Below are 25,031 nucleotides of genomic sequence, written 5' to 3' on the forward strand. Positions count from 1 at the left end.
CAGAAATAGCAATAACATAGGCACAACTAATGGAATAAAAATGTGAGACAGTCTACAGCATGACACATCTTGGAACTTAGGGGGGGAAACCCTGAACCTAGAGGAAAAACCCCTCCCTGATGCACAACCAGATTGAACACCCAAGTGCCAATAAGCACCACAAGGCACTGGTACAGGCGATGAATGAACACCTATACTCTCATTGATGTAGCCAGCCTTTTATTCAGGCTCCACAGAAATCACACACTTCTTCGATGTTTTGCCATTTTACAACACCACAACATGATCCTTCACCTCACACAGTCTTGTTGGGGCCAAAACGCATGACTCACTTTTGTGGATAAAACACGGCTTCAAGACTCTTACCCAATCACCAAAATTGACAGAAAGGGTACCAGCATTGGCAGACCTAGTGCCATACTTGACTTGAACAGCAGTTCTGACGTCCACCACATCCATCAACCTCTCCTTATTAACACCTTTCCTGGATATCTAATCCTTGTTGAACTTGGAGCCTACGACTTTACCCCTGACCAAGGTGAATGTGGCCATGCCAGTACTAATATGAAGGGTAGTTCTCACTGCCCACAACATGTCAGTTATGGCCTGCCGCCAATGCAAACCATTACCAAAGCCAATTGCAAATGTTCTTTATTGACTCGGTTAAAGCGTCCCACTAAACCATTGCTGCAGGGATGCTAAAGAGAAGTGAGAATATGTTTAACACTAAAGTCCTTTAGAAAGTCTTGCATTTCTCTGGAAGCCAATTGAGTACCATTGTCCAACACCAGTTCTTCTGGAAAACCCTCTCTGAGAAATACATCTTTAAAACATTTGATGATAGACGAGGAATTAATATTATCCACAAACCTGACCTCAGTCCACTTGGATATGTAGTCAATAAGTACCAAAGCATACTTGGGTGGACTTCCAATCAGCCCAAAAGTACCGGCAACTTCAAAAGCAAGCTTGCACCAAGGTGAGTTTTTCACCACAGCAGGATCAACTGGGGAAGGATGGGACACTTGTGACTTGTCGCACACAACACAAATGCAACAATCACGAACATAGTATTCAACATCCCTGTCCAACCCAGGCCACCAAAAACCCTCCCTTACCCTCCGTTTCATGGCACAAATTCCCAGATGAACTTCATGGGCTAAGCTAAGATCCTCTTATGCATACATACAGGAACCACCAATAAATCACCTCTCCTAAGCACACCAACAACTACAGACAACTCCTCAACGACCCTTTTTTAAGGAATCAAATCAGATGGACAGTCCTTGTTGTTGGGCCACACCACCGATAAAAAGTCAATAACCATGCTGATCTTCACATCACTTGGCATGGCTTGCAACCATTCTTGCTCAAGAAAGTGCCTCTCCCACTGTGTTCTCCAGGGAACACACCTCACAAACCACTTCCAAGCCATCAGACAACCCCACCCATTCACTTCCGGAAAGGGATAACCCGGGTGGGGGGTGCATGCTAGGAAGTGGTTTGCTTTCTGAATCAAGGGGTGCTGCTGCTGGAAGACCCCAGTTCAGGGGACCACCAAAGGTTCAACAGAAAGAAAGGTCCAGACTCCTGAAGACAGCCTCTGTTAAGTGAAAGGAGGGTGCAGTACCAAGAGTCTGTCAAAGAGCAATAAACACCAAGAAATAAACATCAACAGTCTAGAGGTGAAGAAGCCGCAAATAACTACTACTGCTGGATGTAAGAGTCAAGCCAACCAATCAAGACCAAGCAAAACAAACCCTATCGAATATAGCCCAACAGACTGGATGCATCTTGCTTTAACTCATCGGATCATGTGTATCGAGAAAGACCACAGTAAGTGTTCTTGGGATCTGTAGAAACTGCCACAGCATCTGATACCAGGAAGGATCCAGGAAACACTCCCTGTGAGCCTCAGAGCCATGGGTTCACCAGGAGCACCATGCTGTCTCACTATTTTATTACTTACTTGCCCTTTAGAGATTAAGAGCTGGGCCTCCAGTCACTTCAATTTCACTTTCCCAGTAAGTCCCAGGGTCTGAGCTAACTGCAACATGTGGGGGATCCTTAATCCACAGTGCGTGCTGATGTGCTGCCTCCTGTGTCACTCCCATGCAGTTAGGTTCAAAGAAGAAAGACAGGGGTTTGGGAGAGTGCTAATTTTCCAGCCAGTACGAAGGAGAAGGTGCTAGGTGGGCAGGAACCTGGTCTGGACTTTGTGGGTATAGGGTCTCTCATGCTGTCTGTAATATTCAGTGCTGCATCTGAGCCCAAAAGCCAGCAGATGTAAAAAAAAGTTGGATGAAAAGAAAAACGATTACCTTTTGCTGCCTGGAAGTTTGCACAAAAGGTATTGAGGGAAGCCTACCTGTGGGAAAAAGGAATGCACCATTACCCCATGCATGCACTTGCAAATTTGTTTATCTGTTGTGTTGAACCAGGAGGAGCAAGGACAACACCAGAAACAAATTACTTGAGCCTGGGGAACTAAAGGAAGCAATGTAGGTGCCTATCTGATTTTTTAATTACCACCATGTGTCTCTCAGGTCACAGCGTTAATGACCCATGGAGAGGTTTAAATGCCTTTCAGGTGCTTCTTGGGTTGACCTTGTGGTGCTCATTGTGACTGTCAGAAACCATTCAGTTTCTACATTCTCAGTTCTTGCTAGGTAATTTGTCTCAATGATAGAAATGTGACCTTAATTGAAATGTTTACCGTTGTGTGTTCCTTACTAAAATTAAAAAAGTAGGTCGAAGTCCACAAAAATATTTTTTAGCAGTGTAATGTCAAAATATGTGCACGTTTGTGGAAATATTTTGAAATGTTTAATAATTCTGAAATGCTTATGTTGTATTGCTGAGTGTATAGGGACACTCTCTGACAAAGTCCGTAAGGCCAACCTTTTATAAATGCATACCACATGTTTGCAAAAGGGGTTTTGTGTTTATATGACTGTAGGCTGCTGATGCACAAACCATTAAATGTATCATAGACCTATGGGGTGTAGTCCACGTTTACAGGGTAATTTGAAAGCTGTCACCTTTCTTTAAAGTGTGCCCATTTGCTGTATATTTAAGTGTATCAAATATTTCCTTTTTTAAACATTTGAATGGGCATTCATGTATTGAGTGTTATTTGTTCGTTTGCTGAATTAGCACTTTCTAGGCCACAGCACACCGTTGATTTAGCCTTGGACCGCTTGATCTCACTATCCTGAGATAAACTGCTAAGAGGGCTACTTGGTTTCATATAGTTCGGGAATCCAGTACAATAGAAACAAATGTTCTAGTTGTCACAACTAGGGTCAAGTACCTTGGGACTACCCTTGAACAATCCGGCCTGGATTTCACATACTAGCTAATAATCTCTTCTTACTTTCATACTTCATTTTCCATGTGCATTACGTGGATTGCCTGCTGAACTGAAATAATAATCCTTTTTTCTGTTTAGAATGCTTTAATAAGAGAATGTTCAAAGTAAAAAAATTAACATTGAAGGTTCAAATACTTCAATAACCTCTAAATACAGACTATGAATAAAAATGCAGAATGTGAACAAAGACAATAAGTACTGGGTGGAAACCAAGAAAATGGGGAGGGAGGGTAGGGAGGGAAAGGGATAATGAGAAGCATACAATAAGCAAACATGCATTGCAGAACTAACATTAATAACTTATTAAACATAATAACAATTAAGAAGGTTCATATCTGATTAACATAGAAATAGATTGATCAACTTCCCCTAGATAGAAATGTCAAGAGTAGCAACCAAATGAAATCTCTTTCATTCATTAAGGGCATAGAGGTGGCATGAGCACATCTTATCTGTGAAGATGGCATAGAAGGTTGCACCAGGCAGTAAAAGAGATTTTGATATTATCCTTCCAATTTGTGGTAATAATCTGTAGGGAAATAGCTATGAACAAATTAGCAAATTTACTCACACTCCCTTGAGCACTCCATATAGGAGAGGAACTGCCCAAAAAGATGTGTAAATTGTCAAAAGAAATATTTGTTGACAAAATGTCATTCAATTTCTACTAAATAGGCAACCAAATTCTATTAACAAAAGGACAGAGAAAGAACATAGGTAATAAATCACTATTTTCATGATGACAGGACCAGCAATTTGTAGTTTCCATCAACTTGAACTTATGGAGATCCTTGGGGGTAAGAAACAGTCTAATTTAGAAATAGTACAATGTCTGTTGTGTACTTACTGATCGTGAGGAGGTGTGAATTTTTGCCCATATGAAATTCCAAATCTGAAAAGAACGTTCTTGTTTCAAATCTTTTTCCCATAACATTTCTATCTTAACTGTAATTCTTGAATCAGTAGAATGAGACAAAATCTTATAAATAGCAGATGCTTTAAATGTAATATAAAAGTTCAAAGATAGGGAGTGGGACTGATTATGTGGTACAAAGGTAGAGTTTTAAGAAAGGAAATGAAGAATAGGCGTTCTAAGATCAGTGTAATGAGAGGCATGTTGATAGGATATACCATATTTTTTCTGGATCTCTGAAATGGCCATAACAGACATTAAATGTTTAATAGTAAAAATGCCTTTGTCGATCCATTATTTCCAAAAAAATTCTCTGTTGTTCAGTTTTAGTTGTTTATTATACCAAATAGGAGTCTTTGCGAAAGAGTCTGGTTGAGAGAAATGGACAGTAACCAGAGAGTAAGCTACAGAAGTAGAATGGGTGAGAATAGGAGATTAAAAGTGTCTAGGAGGCTGAAATAAAAGAATGACTATGTTTAACAAGAATGGTGAGTGTTGGGTCTGTTCTAATAAGCTCCATGCAGTTAATTGCATGTAGTTTATCTGAAAGAAAAGTCAAAATTTGTATCAATGTAAATGCCGAGTGGTAGCCTCTAAGAATAGGAAATGTACCCCTCCTAATTCTTTGGGTTGTTGAAGTCGAATGAATGAGATCCTAGTCTTGTGATTATCCCTTAATAATTTAATCAAGGAACGATTGATGGTTTTAAAGAGAGAAAGTGGAAGGGTAATTGGGAGCATGGACAGATAAAAATTTATTTAATTTATAATCTTTATTTTGGCACAATAGAGCCATAAAAGATACATAAAAACAAAAGTTACATAATACAAAGTCTGAATGGAGGAATTAATGGTTTTACAGATAGCATGGATACAGTTTGGAAATCGTTACATTATAAACTTAATTTAAATAGGCTAAAAAAGCATCAAATTGTAAAAAGCACAAATGATTCATTGCTTAAGTCCATATCATTGTCATTTCCCATTGCTAGAAATACTTTTAAAATCTAAGAATATATGTACACAATTTTGTCTAACCAAAATAACAGCAACATTTTATAACCAATTGCATTAAAATTACATTACAGATTCCTTTATAGGTTCAGACCGACTTTATTATGTACAAAACGTATTGCTAGTAGAAATCTTCTAACACCGAAGACTATCACCTGCCTAGTATCGGTCTTGAGGATCCTTTCTGCTTCTTTAAATTTAGACAAAGAGGTTTAATCTATTTTTTCCTAACTGCCTCGTAAGCTGGGCAAAAGAAAAGAATATGGGACTCATCTTCTTTTGTGTTACTTAGACACATGGTAAATAGATCACTGGTCTTTTCTTTGCAGGTACTTGTCCACCTGGCTATGGTCTTATTTGTTTTCAAGATACCATACCTGGATTTCATGGCTAATGTTTTAGCCAAGGGTGGTTGAACCTCATCTAAAAACTGTTAAAAAAAAGCACTATCTTTAAATACAAGAAAATTACTTATCAAGATTCCGCCTGTTTGATCATTTGACAAGCTGTGATCAATATATACCCAAAATGTAGTTTTCAACAATGTTTTTGAATTTTGAGTCAATGTTGAAGGCTCTTCCCAGAACGGTACCAAACCAATTTGTTTTTAGCCATGTTCGCACGTGTTTTAACCAAACATTTGTAGTATTCCAATCTAATCTCATTATTTCTTGGAGGCCATTTTTATAATCAACTAACTGGTGTACACCAGAATCTCACCCATAAGGATAATGGTCTCAAGATAGCATAATGATCCGTGCGTTTCATATTTAAATCAAGCATTACAGGTATTAATGGTGTGTTTGTCTGCAGTCTCAAGAGAGCCCTATAAAATTTATTTTCACTATTCGCGAAAACATTCCTACACATTGGCCCCCATATTTCCGCCCCATATAATGCAGTGGACTGGGCCTTGAACTTAAAGACCTCAAGTGCCGGGCAGACAGCCTAACTAAGACTCTCCCCATGTTTTTTCATAATTGTCAATGTGTTCTGTGTTAGTACATTGTACTTTTTTCTTCTTGGTTTTTCAACGATAATTTTGAATCCATTGAAACGCCCAAGTATGTGAAGTTCTGGACAGATTTTAGTTTTTGATCATTTAAAAATAAATTCTCCCTAAAAGTTTTATGAGGATTTATGGCCATATATTTAGTCTTGTTAGTAATAATGTCAAGACCCTTCCCGTTGCAATATGTTTGTAATGAGTTTAAAAGGGATTGCAGACCTGTAGGCGTTTGGGATATCAGTATGGTGTCGTCTGCAAATAAAAGGGCTGGAACGCTTTCTCCATTCAATTTCTGTGCATCCTTATTACAGCCCTCCAAGTATGATGGGATATCATTAACAAACATTGAGAATAATGTGGGAGCCAGCACACATCCTTGGCGGACTCCACTCTTAATTGGGATAGCGTTTCTTAGTTCACCATTTTGACCCCATCTTACTTTGGCATAGTTATTTTCATGCAACCTTATGATCTGTTGAGAAGACAAACCGGTAGCCCTTGAGAAAGTAATGACTCCCATAAAAATTCACATGGAATGAGATCAAAAGCTGCCCTAAGATCTACAAATACGACATACAAATGTCCTTTCCTTATATTAAAATACTTCCAGCATAAGCAACAGAATCTGAAAACCTGATCTATAGTACTTATTCTAGGTCTGAAACCTGATTGGAACTTCGTGAGGAGAGAATTTTCCATATATTCATACGAGTTAAAATATGCCTTGCATATATTTTTTGTGAAATGTCCATTAAACTGATAGGGCGATAGTTTGCTGGCTCATTCCTATCGCCCTTTTTAAAAATTAGTACGATTTTGTCCCCCCTCCAGCTATCCGGAATATCTACGCCTGCTGCTAAGGCATTGCATAAATAATTAATGTAGGGCGCCCGGACATTGATTTCATGCTTATATAAATCGCCCAGAATGTTATCTAGTCCGGGTGCCTTTCCGTTTTTAACTGCATTAATAGCTAGCATTGTTTCCTCTAGTTTAAACTCCAATTTAGCTACACTGGGGCTTAACAATATTATGTCCTTGTTCAGTACCCCAATATTTCCTGCTGCCCTATATAACTGGGTAAAATGTTTGACCCAAGTCTTTTCATCAAGAAAAACATCCCTAACCACTCCCCCCGTATGGTACCCCTTCGTCACCAATCTCCAGAAACCCACTTGGTCCTTATTCTTAGCTGCCATGAGCAATTCTGACCAACTTTTCTTGTCCCAGTTTGTTCTCGCCTTCTCTTGTATTTTCTTATATTCTCTTCTAGCCTCCTTAATCTCAATAGAATTCTTATTTGTTATTGCTTGTAGTAGTCTAACCTTGCCGTTACGGCAATCCTTATCATACCAGGGTTTCCTGCTTGGCATATTATTTACATTTTGGGTGACTTTTTTGGCATTTTGGTTACCAATGGTATTAATGATTTAAAGAAACCATTGTGTAAGTCTTCAAAAGCACTCCCTTCAAGCGGTATGCTTAAGTGTCTAACAAATGTGTCAGCTAATGAGCTATAGATTTCCGCTAGCACTTCGCCATGCTCCAATACATGGGCCCATTTTAGTGAACGGCGATTGTTGCTGGCTAATATGACATCATTAGTTACATTGGCTTTTTTGACTACTTCATTATTCACAGTTATATTGGACAGTAAGCTGCTAGAAAGTAACAGTTGGAGTGGGTGATGATTGCTCTCAATCCTAGGCATAATCTCTAGGTCAATTACATAGGACCATACATCAAGAGAAACCATAACAACATCGATTTTACTTTTGCAATTATTCCTGAAGAAAGTAGAGGCCTTTAATGTGTCTGATGGTAATCGACCATTGCATGCTCTCAATCCATGAGTAGCTGTCAGCCTCATGATTTGAACTGCTAATACAGTACAGGGAACCAGATTATTATTATGTAGTATAGGGATATTGTTGGCACTATCCTCATCTTCAAAAATGTCTCCAAGCTCTATAATTGGCTCATAATTACAATTCAAATCGCCACCTAATATTATACTTGGCTTCTCCTCCAAACAATTTAGGAATGAGTCCAACTTTTCTAATATCAGTGACTCTTTTGATAAGGGGCCTGGTCTATTATACACATTGAATAAGTATAGCACCTTTCCTTCCTTCGTATTTATTATTAATACAAGTATATCTATTGAGTTAATGTTTAAAACTGTTATTCTAATCTCAAGGGTTACTTTTACCCATATTACAAGCCCCCCGAAGGCCTACCTCTTACAGAGGGAGCTGCATCAAGATTGAATGTTCTATACCCCACTCTATGCGGGATATTTATGGCCCAAGTTACCTGCAAGAGACAAATATCACTTACTTCAACATACTCATTCCACTCTGGGTCACTAAAATTTTTCCTAAGCCCCGCTATATTCCATGAAATTAATTTTATTCCTGGAGAGTTACTACCACTCATAGGTATGAGGGATCCATCTAGCAAAATATTGCTTGAACACGTTTTCTCCTGGCAATGCTACTTCGCCACCCACATTCAGTGGGATTTTTTGGATCACTGGCCCATCCCCACCCATATCTACCTCCTGTACCGTTGACACCTTAGTCTGTGGTACAGTGTCTGACGCAACCTTTACCCCCTTTGTTCCCATTTCTATTGGTACAACCTCTATTCCATCTCCCAGAGCTATTAATGGATGCAGTCAATCGACAGCCTACAGGGAAGATAATTCTTGAAACCTATTGAAGGTATGAGGGGGGAAGGAATTATCGCAATTCCTGCGTGTTTCTTCCCTATCCGGTCTAAAAAAGTACCCAGGAGGGAGGGCGTGGTGTTAGAATTCTGCGTCAGGGTCTCCTCGTGTATTCTTAGTAGGTTGCGGACTATGTGGGGACGCCTAAAGTTTACGACTATACAGTCGCCTTCAATGTTTTTCCTGTGGTTACCCCACCCATCCTACCCTGCGCACCATTATAATTTTGTTCATTTTATGTGGACGAAATGTTTTAAACTTTTGGAGCCAGTCCACAACCTTATTTCTAAGGTTAAGCCATGTTTCAGTTTGATCCTTCCTTAGAGCCGGTACGCCAGTTAGTAATAAAACATACGGGCATATGGCTGGGGGTAGATTTAAATTATCGTGAATAGGGATCAGATCAATTTCATCTGGGCTAAGCACTGATACCCTTATGTTACTGTTGTCAGAGTGGTCTAATCTCTTTGTGGTTTGGTCTATACTTCTCTCTCCTGGACGGGTAATCTTACTTTGGGATTCCTCATTTCTTGGTATTTGTGCTCTTCCTTCCACAATGCCAGTACCATTCGGGGAGTCTATTCTTGGTTGAACTAAAATATTTCCATCAGGGCTCGCTTCCTTATTTTTATGATAGCTGTTTCTATACTCTGCAAGTTGTTTGGCCCCTTCTTCAATATTGTCTCTCCCCTTCTCAAACATAGTGTCTAATTTGGCTATAGCCTGGTTTATTTGGGCAATTTTATCATCTAGGTCCTTCATTCTAACGCCCAGGCAATCATTTATTTGGGCCTGGACTGAGTCTAAGGTGGTCTTAAAAATGTCTGCAACAGTATGTTTTAGTGTCTCGGCCATACCATCTGCTCTATTAAAGTATAAAGAATTATCGATCTCAGTTTGAGTTCCAAATGATCTACTTAAGGACTCCATATGTTCTAGCAATTCTGTAGGCCCTTTATTCGACATCCCTAACCGCCCAGATTCCCCATTTTTATTAGCATTCCATTTTCCTTGTAATGTATTCTTTGTTCTATTTTTCACTAACCCCCTCTGCCTTAACCCTCGTAGCCTTGTTGCTATTGATGATGTTGATGGCGCTTTCACCTCAGGCTGATCATTGACATTTAGAGTGTGGTTTACCACGCGGCTACCTAAGATGGGGGAGGGGGATACAATACAATTACTCGTCAACGTTTGCAATGAGTCGAGTAAATTTAATTGGCCTGATTCCTTATACGTTGGTAGTTTAGACGGGTCTAGAGATAGTCTTCTTTCAGCAAGAGCAATTTCATGGGTTATGATCGATTCTGCTCTTAAAATAAAATTGTTCAATGTCCTTGCTTTACATTTTTGTTTACTCATGATGATGTGTTATGTTTTAACTCTCAAGTATACAAAATACAAAATGAGGTTTCTTCACTAATCTACACTAGCGGGGATTAACTTTGCTCGCAATCGACAAGAGAAATAAACCTGTACTTGATTTGTAGTAAGAACTGTCACAACTCGCCAACTACATTGACAGAACAGTATAAACAGTGTAATACGCTCCCTCCCTCCCTTTCACCCCTGATACCTTGTTGATAAAATCAACTAACAATGGTCACCCAGTGCTAAAAAACACAATTCAATGTGCTATTTCCTCTTCACCCAAGCACACCCTAGTTTAAATAGAAACAGCTCAAATCAAACAATGGTTAACAACAGGTATCGGCATATGGTAATACATGTATAGGCATACCAAAAAAGACTCTATAGTTGTTTTAGGATACAATGGCCAAGAGAGGTGGCCCAGTCAAGCCTCCTTCGGCCTTTGATGGCCGCAGATGGCCCAACCATTGTCCCAGGCTTCTACAGGCGGGCGCCCGCACGCGTTCCGTGCAGCGGGTGCCGCTGGAAGTTATATTGTGGGTGTGTGTGGGCGGTCCTCGCAACAGAGGTTTCAGCAATACCGGGGCTCCCGGGAATTCAAGTCCATCGGGAACACCTCTCTAACTCCCCCAGCAGTGTCCAAATGAAACCGGCAAAGTCCTTGAACAGCGAAGCGGCACCCTCGCAGCGGGTGCCACGAGAATTATATAGCGGCTGTGGGTGTGTGTGGGCGGGCCTCGCTGCACAGGTGGCGGCAATAACCGGGCTCCTGGGACTTCAAGTCTGTCGGGAACACCTCTCTCACTCCCCCAGCAGTATCCAAATGAAACCGGCAAATTCCTTGAACAGCAAAGCGGCACCCGCACAGCTGGTTTGGCGAGAAGTTATATAGCGGCTGTGGGCATGTGTGGGCGGGCCTCGCGGGAGAGGTGGTGGCAATACCGAGGCTCCTGGGACTTCAAGTCCATCGGGAACACCTTTCCCACTCCCCCAGCATTGTCCAAATGAAACCGGCAAAATCCTTGAACAGCGAAGCAACATCATTTGAATTGTTGATAATCTACCCCACCATGGTAAAAATAAAGGGGAACAGTTATCTATCAGCGCAAAGAGTTTTGTAACTGTGTCTGCAAGGTTAGTTTTAATGGTTTCTTTAATGTCATTTGTCTATGAGATACCAAAACATTTAATACTTTGTAAATTCTATGTGAACCCTGTATCTCTAAACATGTCAGGGAGACAATATTTGTTTATGGGCATAAACCTCAGATTTATCAATGTTGAGTTTATATCCAGAAACTATGGAGTACTGCTTTAACCATGAGAAAAGCGTGAGCAAAGAAGTGGTAGGGTGAGATAGATACAATAAGATGTCATCCCCATATGCAGTAAACTTAATATCAAAGGGGCATATTATCAAGAAACGGAGTTAAAAATATCGCCACTTTAGCGGCAGGAAACTGCCGCTAAAACGGCGATATTGGGCTTGATAATATGCCCTTGTGAATTCCCATAGAAGCCCATGTTCTGGTGTGAACATGGACTTCTATGGGAGATTTCTCTATGACATATTATCAACCCAAATATTGCCTTTTTAGCAGCAGTTTCCTGCCGCAAAAGCGGCGATAATCTTAACTCTGTTCTTGATAATATGCCCAAAAGTTTTAAAATTGAAAACCCTTAAACGGTGGAGAATGAAAAATGTATTCCAAAAAAGGTTCAAGGGCAAAAATAAATAAAAGTGGAGATAAAGGGCAAACTTTTACAGTTCCTATATGAAGTGAGAAATAATTGGATTTACATCCGTTAACCCAAATGGAGGTGGAGGGTGCAGAGTATAACAATTTAATAAAGCAAATATTATGAGGACTGAAGCCATCCCATTTTAATGCTCTGAAGATAAAATCCCAATTTACTCTGTCGAAAACCTTGGAGGATAAATGATAATGATAAGGAAGGTTCTGGGATTAGCTGCAATTGAACGTCCCTTAACAAACCCTGTTTGATATAAAATAAATAAATCCTTAATTATCTTGTTGATGCGAATGGCAAATAATTTGGCTAAATTCCTACAGTCCTTGTTAATTAGGGAAATGGGTCTGTAATTACTACAATAAGAGGGGTCTTTGGCCTTTTTGGGAATCAAGCAGAGCATAGCTTGAGTGAAGGAACCTTCCAATAGCTAAAAAGTGATTTATGAGAAGTAGAAACCTAGGAACAAGTAACTGTAAAAAAAAAAAACTGTGAAACCATCAGATCCAGGATTTTTATCCTTTGGAAGTTGATTAATAGCATTTGTAGTTTCTTCTTTTAGGATTAGACTATCGAGAGATGTCTGGTCAATGCGATTTTCTGAGGATTTGGTAATGGCTTGAAAATGTGCATCTATCTGATCAGGTGAAGGGGAGGTCTCAGGAGTATGCAGAGCTGTAAAAAAGTCAGTAAGACATTCTAATATTCTAGAGTCGCTGATATGTCTAACCCCAGTGCTATCCGTAATTAAATCCAGACCTGTGACTGGGGGTGAATGTTTTGCCATTGTGCAATATTCTGTCCATCATCTTGTGTGTTTTGCTGTTCACCCTATGTGGGAAGGGTATGCCCAGACGGGGGTCCCGTGCTCACTATGCCACTAGAGGCAGGATATCCTGGCTGAAGACGGATGATAGCTAGAAACCGGTTCTAGGATGCTTGATTCCGGTCCAGGAAAGACATGGCTTGGCAGTTTGGGCTGGACTGTTCCCATGAAGCACAGGATCAAGACTGATTTTGCATATGGCGATGTCTGAACTGGGGTGGCTTGGTGAGCAAAATAACGATGTATTAAACCCAGATCTGGGACTGGGGGTGAATGTTTTGCTATTGTGCAACATTCCGTCTATCATCTTGTATGTTTTGCTATCCGTAATATCAACAATCTTGGATTTCAGTTTTTGGATCTTAAGGTAGTTGGCTAGGGATTTGCCAGCTTTGTTACAACTACCTTACATTTTAGCATTAAATTTAAGCAGACTACCGCAAGCATTGTCCCAGGACTGTTTATTATATTGCAATTTAGCTTTAATAGGAGTGGACAAAATATCGGCACTATTTGAGGTAAAGTATTCATGTTATAAGGCTTTGATTTGTTTCAAAATTAATGTTGCCGGGAGGAGGAGCTACTCTAGCAAACAAGATAGCCGCGTAAGCTCCCGGCTCTGTGAACCTCTGACTCCTGCCTGAAGATCCTGTCATTTATCCTGTTTTTGCGCCCTGCCTTCATGTGTATGAACCAGACTAGAGCTTAATGGTGCGATCCCTAGATTTCTACCTGTTTGGTAGACGAAGCTACATCGTGTGGCAGTTTGCGGCCTAGACCAGCTTGGAAGCCGGGGTCTCGAGAATTGGCCCAGCCGGGTTCCAGTTGAACAACATCGGATGTGGTGGTGCGACAGGGTCCGGTCTACCAAAGTGGAAGATTTTTTGGACCAATGTTGACGACGGTTGGCTGAATTGGTGAACATCGAAGGAGGGGCGACAATGCATAACTGAAGTGTTGGACGGGGGTCCTTGGCCCGGTGGCCCGGTTAAGGCCCCTTTGGTGTTCGCTGGGTTGGGATCTCCGCCGGCGGTGGCGGAATTCGGATCGTTATTGTCACCAACGATAAGTCCCCCTCTTCAGTTGCCCATTCCGCATCCACCTATTCTCCCCGGGGAGACCGGGCTCTCTGGGGACATGAACATGATCGAAACCGAGCAAGGAGTGGTGGAACGGACTGTGAGTGAACCGCCACTACAAACTGTGCTGGCAACCATAGGGTCACTTCATGTTCGTTTTGAAGCCCACATTCGTAAAATGATAGCACGCTTGTCGGGAATTGGGCTGATTGGACCGGACCCTGCTCCACTACGAGAAATGGAACGACTCGAGATACCCAAGATGGCCACTTCGATGGAGGAAGCAGAACCCGTACTATGGGATGTGTCGGAGCCTATGACCAGTGTCTTGACTGGTGAGAGCGAGCTCAATGCCGTGAATGGATTGTCAGGCCTACGATCATTGCCGACTATGACCGGTCTATTTGATGCTCCCTCTCCGGAGACTTTCGATGGGAACTGTTGCTGGTTTGTAACTGCGTCACTCCCCCACATATCGGCACAGCTAAAATGGTGGATGAAACAACGTTGGGAATTTATAACGGTGAGGGGAGTTATTGGACCTGACTGAGCTCCCAGCACATTCATCTCTTTGCTACGTCGCGATTTGAACTTTGGTACTGTATTGTTGTGTTTTGACTATCCTGCAGAAGCGGCAGTTCGTCCGGAGGGAGCTCACATATCTGATCGGAAGGGTCAAGGATGAGACTAAGTGACTGAGTTTGGCATCGAGTCTTGCTGGACATGGGGTTTGCAATCATGAAGCTCTCGGGAGGTTGGGCGGTGTTTGAAGTTTCCCCTGTTGCGCTACGCATTTGCTGCCTAATAGATTTTTTGACCATCGTCTGGGGATTCTGGTTCTGGAGGGGAGGAGGGGGGACCGGGGGCATGTATGAAGATGCCCTCCTCCATGTATTGTTATTTAATGTTAGTTAGTTGGGGCGACAGGCACACTTCTAGTTGGGGTTAGGCGACAGCCATATGCAGGGGTGCAGGGTGGGGGGATGGGTTTATTGTTTTTTCTTCGCACTCTCTTTTGCTTTCCTTTGATAAGAATAGCTTGCGGAACATCCTGACTTTGATTGTATTCTAGTATCTGGTGCTCATGCTTCTATTATCCTGAATTTACGGGTGGGCAGGCTCTGAGGGCCTGCGCTTACAGTGGATCATATATTGTACTGTTGCACATCCTGCTTCCCTAACATTAGCGTAGGCGTCTCAATTGTTTTCCGTCGCTCGCATCTATCCTGTTTTTAAGCCTACTCGCCTTATTATTATGTCTGAATGTATGGCACCTGATATGTCTATTTCCTTCTTTGTTTTGAAAATAATAAAAAGATTTTTTTTAAAATTAATGTTGCCTCTTTAAATCCCTTCTTTTTTTTGTGCAACAAAATCTATCATAAATTCTCTTGTAGTTGCTTTAAAAGCATCCTAGAAAAGGTTATCTGTGAGTCCAATGGAAGATAGTTATTGAAGAAATATTGTATGAATAGTGAAAATTGTTCTGTAAATTGAGTGTCTAGCAAAAGGGCATTTTAAATCACCATCTATGTGAAAAAGGAATGGAGGTAGGGTATTTTAGATCTACAATAACAGGGGCATGATCAGAGATAGGAATTGAGCCTATCTCCGCATGTGTCATGAATTGAAGACATGATTGCATAACAAATATGTAATCTATTACGGAATGAGACTTATGAAAAGGGGAACAGAATGAGAACTTCAATACATCAGGATGAGAAATTCTCCAAACATCTAACAACCCTCTGGAAGCAATAGCTTTGCGGAAAGTCTTTTGCATTGTATTGGGGATAAATTTGGTTTGGGACTTACGATCCAAGAAGAGGTCCATAATTTGGTTACAGTCACCACCCATAATCAAATTTTCTGAAGCGTGAGAAGAGAGGAGAGTGGAAAAGTAATTTCAAAATACTAAGGCTATACCATTAGGACCGTAGACAATGCATATAGAAAACTGAGTATTATTTGCTTTAATATACAGTAAAAATCATCTCCCATGGTTATCTCTAACCTCATTTAGCAAAATAATATTTAACGATTTGTGAAACAATATTACCACTCCTTTTTGATTATTAACTTCTGGAGAAGAAAAAAGATTTCCAACTGATTACCTACATAAGGAGAGTATATCTTGCTCCTTTTAAAGAGTTTCTTGTAATTACGATACCTGGCATTTCAATTTAGCAAGGTGAGAGAACACACTTTTTTTATGGGGTTCTGAATGCCCCTAACTTCCCATGAAAGAATACAATATACACTCATCAGGTGAATATATGAAAAGTTATGAAAAAACATACATGAAACTTAGAATAAATAAAATATATGATAAGCAGAAACCAAAATGATAGATATTAATACCAGTCCTGAGAGAAAACAATGTCAATAAATAAAGAAACAATAATAAACCAACGAATTTGGGAAAATAAGAAGTTAAAAATAGAAAAGGAGACAAAACAGTCAACATATTTCCCAAAGCCATAAGTGCCAAGTGGGAAATAAAAAGGAACCACAAGAACACTTAATATATGTGAAAAGAAAAGCTGTATTATGTTGAAGAAACAAGAAGAAAGGAAAGGGGAGGGGAAAAAGGATAAGAGGTAAGAAAATGGCAAGAAGAACAAGAGAAGAACACAGTCTTCTCAGAAGCATATATGTAGAGAAGATGGCAAAAAGCCAAAGGACTTTAGCCATGGTGGTCACAAATAAAAAGAACATTAAAGTGGACAGGTGCAAGAAGGACAAGAGTCATTCCAAAGAGTATTATAAATAGATGCGATGTCAACAGATACAAACAGGACAGTTAATAATGAAAAAAGAACATAATAAACACAATAGAAGGGAACTTACTGAACATTTAGGGAGACAACTCAACGGAACGGAACACGAACAATAAAACAGGTGAATAATGTGAACGAAGACAATCTCGTCAAACAAGATACTGTTAGGAACCAGTGGAGTAAAAGAGAGAGAACTTGTGAGAGAACAATTAGGCTTTCCCAAGTTCTATATCTTCCCCTTTATGCACATAAATACATTTCCAGAGCTCTGCAGGTTCCTCAAAGGCGAATGTTCTGTCTTTTTATGTTACTTTGCAAAAGCAGGGATGACTGAGACCGTAGCAAGCATTCATGGATTGAAGCGTGGGCCTGAGATCTAGAAATTATTTTTGACGATTGGCTGTAAGCTTAGAAAATGTTTTGACCTGACCAAAGTTAACATTGTTTAGCCACATTGAGAGCTGCCATTAAATCTCAGTATAAAAGGAAGTAGGCAATGATTCCATGAGGTTTATTTGCTGCCGGTGCATTGATAGGACCGATCCTGTGACCCCTTTGAATATTTAGGTCTATAGATTTCGACAAACCGACAATTTGTGTATTATGCACCTTCAAGAAATTAATCACATCGAAGCCTTCAGAACCTTCTGGAATGCCATGAATTCTTAGGTTATTGCATCTGTTTTAATTTTTATAGTCTTCTGTTGTTTTCTTGAGTTGAGCAACCTCTTAAGATAAAATGTCCACTCTAGCAACAACATCTTGTGCGTCACTGATCTTTTGTTCTACACCCTTAAGTCTTGAGTCTTGGCCAGACCATTTCTCTTCAATTCTTTGAAGCGTCGCGGGTGTCCGTCATGAAAGGTTTAATTTTTCTCAGTTCATCCATGATATCCTCCGTGATCAAAGGAAGAGGTGATTTTTTTGGGGAGGAAGAATAATTTTTGACTCTTTTATGGGTGTTACCAACAGAGTATTTTCTACGCTTAGCATTAGAGCCTTCAGACCCTTGAAGTTTGTTTGAGTATATGGAATCCATGTTTAAAGCAGATTGAGGACATTTTTAAATGTTTTCCAGAGTAAAAATATTGTGGGGATGAAATAGCGCCAAAAAAGAAGCAGGGTATTTCCATCAAAATGTACATACCTTTCCCAAAGCGCATGGAAAATAAAATTCTTCAGTATAGCAGAAGTGGGACCAAAAGAGTATTTTTTTGGTGCGCTGATGCCTGAGGAGAATGCAAGACCCAGGCTCAAAAAATGGAGGCCTTAATGTGGGGCACCCCGGGAGCAGAGGAAAAGAAGTAGCCAGCACTTGAATAGACCGATTAGAGGTCTAAAAACTTGCCTTTGCACTCCCGGGTGCCTCCGACAAGGTTTCCCATGATCTATGAGCTGTACGGCCCCCTAAAGAGGTCCATTCAGGACCGGCCGTTCCTCTGCATTGTGGAGGAGCTGTAAGGAGCGACCATTTTGTTTTGCCGCCGCCACCCGAATGAAATAGTTATCTTAATTTGTCCATTTCCCATCAGTTTGTATAGGACTTGTGAGTCATGCTACCAGAGAGAGAGGGCATTGAACCTAAGTGATCATTTGGCCAACATCAGTGTGTAAATAGACTTCAAACTGAATGCATCATAGTTTGTTTCTTAGATGAATATTAGTCTCTTGCTACTAACCTTAATCATTCTCTTTTTTTTCTAGGCTATCCTTTTTTTCTTGGACTCTTCTGCAATATGTATGTTGGTTCATGGGCCTATTGTTTCCTCTTACAGGATTTGGTCTTACTGCCAAAAAAGAGGCTGTTGCCCCTGTGTGAACATTTAACTAACATCTGTGTGTGATTAGCAGAATACTGAAGCTGAGAAAGCATGAAACGAAGTGAATAGGACCTTTTGACTAAGTAAAACTGGAAAATGCAAAGAAAATAAATTATGAATTAATATTAACGTGCCCAGGTATGTGCATCAACTTTCTTGGAAGGAATTGTCAAAAGCAGAGTTTTGATACTTCTGCATGCTGCCATCAGTGATGTGACCCATGATGGGATCAGTGATGTCATCAATTATGTTATTTATCACCTCAGGGGTGGTGCCATATGTAAGGTTATAAGCAGTGCATGATGAGTGCAGGATGTATGCTTAAAATTATCTAGCCATAGCTTGTTAATTTTAGTAATTTCTAAATTTTTGTTCCGTAACCATATCTGCAATTTAACTGCAGTTCTGTGCAGTGGATTATAGCTGCAGTGCCTGGCCTATGGTCAGGTCCTGTGCCCAACCCTTTGAAGATCACAACACCCACTGTGCAGAGGCTTTGAACTCAGCAGCGAGGCATTAGCCGGCTGAGCTCTGTAACCATTATTATATCTTTGACTAAACATACATATCAGATTACATACAAATCAAAAGCAGGAGCTAACTTATTAGTATGGTTACCACATGGATCAAGTCAATGCACTGCAGCATGTACTGAAATCACGAATCTCTCAAAAATAGCAATTAAAGAAACGTTTACCTACACCACACAGAGTGTTCTTTGAATTCGTAGAAGTGGATTTCATCTTCAAAAGCCACTCTATATATGGAGAACATGTTTTGCTGAATTTATTGAAGATTGTGCTGTTGTATAAAAACTTATATTACAGAGAGTGGTGAAATATGGAAACCATTATTTTATTTTCTAGGAAATAAGTTTCATCATCATAATGAAAGCCGCAAACAACTGTTGTCCATTGTTTATTCAAAAGACTTTTTTATAGAAAACAAACAAAATCTGGATTTTTCTATTCTAGTCAGTAACAGCGTTTGCTCCATTTTGCAAACAGCTTCAACAATCTTCATCTTTTACTGGCAGAATGTGTTTTTTTAACAAAACAAAGAGATTAATTTCTCACATTCCACATTTTACCTACAATGTAAGTATTATTCTCATATTTTTCAACAGGCACACAAACCGTATAGTAGTACAACATTTCACTTACTGTTTACCAATAACATTGAACGTTTTCAAGTTAACTGCCTCAAAATAAAAAACTTATTTTAAAAAAGCATGACTTATATATAATGTGTAAAAAGTCCTATATTGCTGTCTTAGTTTGCGATTGTTATGCTGTAGCCCAAATGTGAATACATGTACCAGATCTTTTCCTTCTCTTTTGGTTGTGAATTCTTGCTGACCACAAGTCGAAAATCAATGTATTTGCAAGCTGCAATGTTTTCCTTTGTCGATTTACTTAATGTGAGGATATGTGAAAACCAAATAAAAACATTTGATACCAGATTGCTGTCTTAGTTTCTAATGACGTTAGACAAACCAGTCAGCCAGTGGCCTCATGTTTTGAGATATAATGCCACTAAAAACCAGTGTGGCACTATAGATCCATTTTGTATGAGTACATATTTTGCATTCTACATAGAAATAGTTTTCAAATTTTTTAAAATTGTATAACTGTTGGTATTGTTTTTTTATATTTGCATAATGCACATTCTCCTTTCAGAGACATTGCAGTGTTTTGGGTAGTCTTGGAATTGTTTTTAAACTATTTCAAGATTTTCATCACAGACAAGAATCTGCTTCAGTTTTGAAGAGAAGTGCATTCAGTAGAAGAAATGGAGGTGTGCCCCTTTTACCTGAATGGGTCAGCAAAAATGTACTACAATATGGATGTTTTTTGGTTAATGGGCATATCACTAGTAAGGCTAGTAAGGCACCCAAACTGTAGTTTGGGTGCCTTACTAGCCAGTTAATTGCATGTTAGGTCTGTATTAGATATTTTGTAGAGTTGTGTGCTATTATGTGCTATCCTTATTGAATTGTTGAATTGTGTGCCATGGGGGTCAGTGCTGAAATATCCAGCTGCAAAGCATATCTGAGTTATGTTCAATATACAATTTTCGCTCTGACCAAAGCAAGAGAGCATGTGTATGTTCTCTGGCTTTGCCTTTGGGCATGCACAGCTATTCTAGGTTATTCAACCCTACATTGCACTAAGTACCTGAACCCTCATATATTTCTATGCATGGTCTTTCACATTGAATAATAGGCTCAGCGAGCAAGATTTTGCCTTTACCCATTGCCTATGAACAGCCTTTGTGCCAACAAAACCCATAATGCTCAGCATCTGAGCCCCTAAAACCATCTGTGCTTGGCCTTGGGCTTGGTGTGGAAGCTCTTTACATGGTCTTAAGCTTTACCCAGCAGGCATTGGGCAGCAGCATTGACCTCAGTGGTAGCTTATGCTCAGGGCATGAGTTGGGTGTACACGAAAGTACATGGTGTCCACCCACTATTTTCACAGGGTGGCTGCCGTCCCTCCTGGCATGAAGTTTGGCCCCACAGAAATATGTTAAACTTGTCCCAGTGTAAGACACCAGGTCACTTTCAGCAGCACCCGTATGTTGTCTGCTTGCTATTTTCAGTAGCAATGTGCAGGCAGCGAGAGGGCTTTTTTTCACATCCAGCTGTGTCATAGTTAATAGGCCTCCTTTTTTTAATATCTTAACAGGAGGTGGCCTAGAACCTTACACTTAAAAGCAAATGCCACAGAGGGAAACAAAGGCACACAGCCTGCTGCTATCTCTTCACAGGTACTTAAAAGAGGCATGTTTTTGCCTTTGTTCTGTCCCTGTATATAAGTGCAGAAACCTTAAGACTGTCGGGTGGGGTGGTCTGTCCCAGTATTTACACAAATAATTTAAATAGCACTATTTTATTTCTTTTATAACGCTACGTCGGGACATCATGTGCTGTGATGGCACTCGTCATGATGTTACTTGCATAGTGTTTAACTTGGTCAGTCCCCACACTTCTTTTTATAGGACTTGTGCCCTGCTTATCCCCAATGAGCCCGAACACCAACTATGCATGGTACTAGGATAAGACTCTGTGTGCTGTGCCCTGCCTTGGCATGGCCATTGAAGTGCTTACACTTTATAATGTTTTAAGATCCTTCCACAGTGACCAGTGCGGTGTAAAGTTTATACCTGACAACTCTTCCTTCTTCAACATCACGAGATCACCACAAGCTTTATGTGACCCTAAATGTTCTTAAATCCTTACCCCTGAAGAACGATAGAGAATATTTTAGTGGCAGTGGCGACCGCACGTTATGGTTTAAGAACTCGGACACCTCGGGGTCACCTGAGGTCATTCACAAATATGTAGAAATAAAGGCCACAAACGAACCCAGAGATGTGGTGTTGCGCTCTAGCCTCCGGCGTGATGACGTGCCACACCGGAGCAAGAGCGGAACACCGGCGCATGCGCAGTGAGCAGCCAGAAAGAGCACGAAGGGAGAAACGACAGAAGCGACCGGAGCTTGGGACAGCTAGACGCTCGGCGCTCTGTTTGATAGCGATCTCATTGTTAAGGAAATTAATACTTGTTCCCAATTGACCTGTTATCTTGTGCTCTGTGAGGGAAGAATAATACAACATTACTGTGGCGACGAGGACTGGGATCACCCCACGACTCCCTTGCAGCTACACTGAGGGTGCAGGACTGGAGGACAAGACGTCTACAGCTAACCCGATACTGGGACAGTGGCTCTTTGAAGTGAGCTCGCCCAGGGGATCATCGCTATTCACGACATAGCGTGGCAGCAGCGCAGACCCAAGACAGCCAGCAACCACGTGGCTCCCAGCCACATCAAGGCAAGTCAGAACCTGCACAGCACGCAGAGGGGCACGTAGCTGAGACCCTGGCAGATAGAAGGGACAGTGACAGGGAGGAGGGTGAAGCACACCTTCCCAGCGCCACAAGCGGTGGAACTAGCGGTACACCGGGTAGTCCCAAAAGCCAAGGCGAAGACTCCGGCAGTGGAGGGAACCCCAGCTCACCTGGCAGCCCAGGGAACCGAGACGGAGAGCCCAGAACAGAGCCCAGAATGAGCAACCAGGCAACAGCTCTTACGGCACCCATACCCTTACTACCCAGACCGGGTGAGCCCCTAATGAACTGGGAGGACTGGAGGGAGTATTTCAAGAACTATGTGGAAGCATTGGAAGATGAGAACGGGGAGCCATTCCCCAGTGCCAGGAAGAAGAGGTTATTATTGCACAACCTGGGCCAAGAAGATATTCGGGTGTTCGCTAACATTGTGCCTAAAGAAAGAGCAGACACAGAGGATGACGTCTTCAAGAATGCCCCGGAGGACCTCGACAACCACTATCGGACGGCGGTATGTGTATCCATCGACCGCTACAACTTCCAGCAACGGAAGCAGGAAGAGGGAGAGTCGATAGATGACTACGTGGCAGCATTGAGTCGATTAGCCATCACATGCAAATATGGGCGGCTACAGGACGAATACATCAAAGACCAGATAGTCATGCATACTACAAACAAGTCGGTTCAGGATAAGTTGTGGGCGCAGGGAGAAGCGTCGCTCAAAGACGTCATCGCCATGGTCAAGAAAGCGGAACTATCGAAACGCTGTGCTGACGCAGCCAAGAAGGTAAGCACGGAGAGGCAAATGGTCAATAAGATTGACGAAACTTCTTCAGCCTATAATCAGAAGGGTTCCATGGGAGAAAGGAAGCAGGATTCCAGGTGGACAGGGAAGCAGACATCTCCCGGCAGACAACTCACGGACAGGAAGTTCTCGTGCTATAGGTGCGGAAGTACTGCCCACTCGGCGCAAGACAAATGATGCCCAGCGTTTCGCGCCAGATGCTCCTTCTGTGGCCTGGTCGGCCATTTTGAGAAAGTGTGTCGCAAGAAAGGTAAGAAATCCATGGTGAAGTGCATAGGGCAGTCCCCGTCGGAGGATCAAACGGAGGAAGACCAGGAAGACGACGACATGGTTTTATGTGTTGAAGACCAAGTGTTGGAGGTGACAGGCAAGCGCTCAGACAAGCCGCGCACGGACATGCTCATAGGAGGAGTGAAAGTACACATTGCTATTGACTCAGGCTCTCCCTACTCCATAGTACAGCAATCGATATGGGAAGAAGATTTCGTGCCCACCCTAGGACCGGAGCTACACCCGCCGGACATCCGTCCCATCTCATACACCAGCAACGCAATCCCCATGGTGGGTTTCCGCGCCCTAAAGTTCGAATTCAGAGGTAGATCGGCGATCTGCAAGCTGTATGTGGCAGAGCGAGGACCATCTGTGCTAGGCTGGAGAGACCAAGGTGATCTGGGAATCAAGTTGGATCCAGGGGGCAAGGAGCGAATCCTCTTAACAGAGGACATCCGCTGGCCACAGCAGGACAAGCTGAAGCTGGCCTTTCCCAAGGTGTTTGGTGGCACGGTGGGGAAACTGGACAAGTTTGTGCACAAGATACTCCTCAAGGAAGATGCCCGCCCGGTGTTGCACAAGGTCAGGAACATCCCCATTGCCGTCAAGGACGCGGTCCAGCAGGAGCCCCAGAGACTAGAAGACCAGGGAATAATTGAACTGATAGACAGCTCGGAATGGCTGGCCCCCTTGGTCGTGGCCAGGAAACCCAATGGCAAGGTACGTCTATGTGTGGACCTCCGCGAGCTCAACAAGTGTTTGATAGTGGAGAAATTCCCTCTACCGAGGATCGAGGAAATGTTGGCAAGAACAAAGGGTGTGTCATGGTTCTCCACAATCGACCTTACATCCGCGTATCACCAAATTGACTTGCATCCATCGAGCAGAAAACTAACCTCGTTCATCACACCCTTCGGGTGTTATCAGTTCCCACGAATGCCGTTTGGGCTGGCCTCGGCAGCCGCGGTGTTCCAGAAGTTGTTGCACCGCCTGTTCAAAGACCTACCGGGCGTCCAATACTTCCTGGACGACATCCTGATCATGGGAACAGACCTAGAAGACCCTGACAACAAACTGACTAAAGTGCTGACAGTTCTACAAGAAAAGGGACTCACCGCTGAGTGGAGTAAGTGCAGGCTGGGAATGTCTTCCGTCACTTACCTAGGTCACGAAATAGGAAGTCAAGGCATATCCCCAAAAAGGCAGAACGTGAAGGCCATTCGTGATGCCAGAGCCCCGGTCAACAAGGAGGAAGTGAGATCATTCCTCGGAATGGCGGAGTATTATAGTAAATTTGTGAGACACTTTGCCACCAAGACCCATAGACTCCGTCAACTCATCAGGGACAAGTCGCAATTTAAATGGGACGAAGAGGCACAGCGCGAGTTTGAAGGCCTGAAGGACGACATAAGTGGAGCAGTTCCCCTACAGGGACATG

Source organism: Lissotriton vulgaris, chromosome 10, assembly GCF_964263255.1.
Source record: "Lissotriton vulgaris chromosome 10, aLisVul1.2, whole genome shotgun sequence".
Classification (NCBI taxonomy): domain Eukaryota; kingdom Metazoa; phylum Chordata; class Amphibia; order Caudata; family Salamandridae; genus Lissotriton; species Lissotriton vulgaris.